The sequence below is a fragment of the Gekko japonicus genome, unplaced genomic scaffold (genome assembly GCF_001447785.1).
Source record: "Gekko japonicus isolate JY-2015 unplaced genomic scaffold, Gekko_japonicus_V1.1 scaffold938, whole genome shotgun sequence".
Taxonomy (NCBI): Eukaryota; Metazoa; Chordata; class Lepidosauria; order Squamata; family Gekkonidae; genus Gekko; species Gekko japonicus.
The window spans coordinates 656,905-659,757 of NW_015161429.1; positions in this window are offsets into that span (position 1 = coordinate 656,905).

Consider the following 2,853-nt stretch of genomic DNA (forward strand, 5'->3'; position numbering starts at 1 on the left):
CTCCTGCCAACCTAGCAGTTTGAAAGCAAGAAATTGCAAGTAGATAAATAGGTACCACTTCAGTGGGAAGGTAACAGCGTTCCGTGCACCTTGGTGTTTAGTCATGCCGGCCACATGACCACGGAAACATCTTTGGACAGCGCTGGCTCTTCGGCTTTGAAACAGAGATGAGCACCGCAACCCTAGAGTCGGACTCGAGTGGCTTTCGAGCAAGGGAACCTTTACCTTTACCTTTAACTGGACCAACCATCCATTTAATTGTAGCTCTAGTATTGTGTGATAGCCTCAGCTGAGCTCCCTAAGAAATGGTTGTGACAATATCCATCTCCACCAGGTCCCAGGACCAAGAACTGTCCATATAAGCAAAGGGGATAATTGTGTTCCTTTATATATTTGTTCTGCAAATTTCAGCTCAAAGAGAGAGAACATATACCTCCCCCAAAAAGCATTTTCAGTTTCAGAAATGGCATGAAGGATAGGCTGATGATGGCAAACTTGCAATGTAACTCTAATTTCAGCCTCTACTACCACGCCTTAGAATAGAATATTGTTTCCATTATGCATTCACGTGTGTATTTTTTAATATAAATAACTGTTTTTATTTTAAATGACAACAACAACAAACGTGTGTATTTGGGGCTGAGAAGAACCAGCTAACAAGCCACATTCTGCCCTCTCCCAATCCTGTCCTTGTCATGTGTCCTGAAAAACCGACTAAACAATAGATGAAATGTAATCATCGCTCATTTGGCTTATACAAAGAATTGCTTTCCTACTTGAGGGATGGGGAAATTCAGGAGAGCCTTTCTTGCTTTAGTTTCCTTCAGAGAGAAAAATAGCGCTGGAATCCCATGGTGTCCTTGTGGCTGGAAAGAAAAAGTCAGGAAAACACTCACCACTAGATAACAGTACCTATAAACAAAGTCTTACAGACAAAAATCAGAGCCAGCTAAGATCCAGCCGGCAGAATTCTTGAAGCATTCATTCCCAGCACTTACTTTCAGATTGCAGCACTATATACCTTTGAAGTTAGGCCCTGATATATACTGCTTGTGCTGATTTTCTCCAGTCTCCAAGGAATTCAGTATCTCTGTCCTTTCATTGGTTCGTCTCCTGTGTCCTGTCATACTCCCCCAGGCCCATCCACATGGTTCTAATTTACAGTATAGGTAGAATTGTTTCAAGCATCAAGATACAGATGGCTTGGATTAAACAAGCAGCCCCGATGGCTAAATGGGATTATCCTAAAAGCCTGGAAAGCCCTCACACCTCCAAATATTGGCTGTGTTAGAGATCTTCTTGGTCTACCATCTAAGAAATAAGTGACCTGTACATGAAGAAGTATCTTAGATAAATTTAATGATACATGGAATGCCTAAGAAATGTTTTGATTGTGAAAGTGTTAATCCTTAAAATTTAGGAGGGGATCTCAATTGGATCTAACTATTCAATCATTTTGCAGTCAGTCTGTTGTACAGATGATCAAGTGCATCTCTCGCTCTTTCCCACAACCTCCCACTTTTAAGAAGTGTTTCTTTCAGAAATTTACCTAGAATGAAGACCAAAGACAGTTTCACAATAGAAGCCGAAGATCCTCTAGATAAAATATTTCTAGTTGATTATGCGAAGAAAGACTCATCTTTCCCGGAGGTTCTGGTGAGCTGCTGCCAGTCTAAGTAGATCATGCCAAATCAGTGATGTACTTGGGAGATTTTAGACTCTGATCTTAATAGTGTTCTTCATTAATGTGAAGCGCAACTCCCAGAATGCACTGGCGGAAAGTAGTGCAAGAACAAAGATAGAGGTGAACAGGGTAGAGCTTGCCCATCTGTAGCTACATCCTACATTGGGGGTGGCGACTGCTGATACAGTGTGGACATTTATCCCTAAGTCTGACCCTTAAGGTTGTATTGTGTAAACTGTATGGACTGAGAATAAGCTAGCTTCACATGTTGTACAGAGATTAGCCCACCCAGGCCAGGCCAGGAATGAGAGGGAATCTTGTACTTTTCAGTGCATTAAACAACAAACCACGAGATGGTCTATATCCTCTCTGGTTTTCAGAACAAAATGCCACCAGAATCTCTCTTCAATAGTCCCTGCCTTTCCTAAGGGAGAGATTCAAACCCTTAATTGGCATTTGGGACATAACACACTAGCAACTCAATCTAGAGATGCACACTTTTACTCTCCAATGGTAGCGTATATGGTGAGCGTTTAGGCACAAGACTCAGACTTGGAATTTAGTTACAACATCAGGGACAAATTAGCAATAAGAAGGATCTTTATTCAGTACAGAGTTTAGCATAGACTACCAGAGATTACAAAAATAACAAAGACTAGGGCTGTTTGCCTTAACTAAACATTAATTATTCATAGTTACCAAGTCAGAACATCCACAGTCCAGGATAGTCCAAGGGATTTTGAATGGAAATCCCATCGTTGCACAACCTTGTGCTCCAGTTCACAAAGCAACTCTTTGTCTCTCAAGAGGCAGCATTTCAGGTGCAATAAAACAGACAATGGCCAGAGAAGGAAGGGGGAACAAGAGCAAGAACAAGAGAGCTCACTCCCACCGGGATCAAACAATTATACCACAATTCCAGTCACAAATTAGATGTGGCCATCAGCCAATTGCGAGTGGGCATGGGTGTGCCCAATTGTTGGTTGCCATGGTTGCTAACTTCAGGTTTGTGGGATTGGCTGGAAGTTTGGAGACCCTGCCTGCAGTCAGCTGACCCAAACTCCAGCTACTTCATTGTGTACGTGACTTGTGGAGCCATGAGGTCTGGCTTTTGGCATGAAAGTGTGAAAGAATGTGGGTTTATGGCATGGCTATTGAGGCCATGTGGC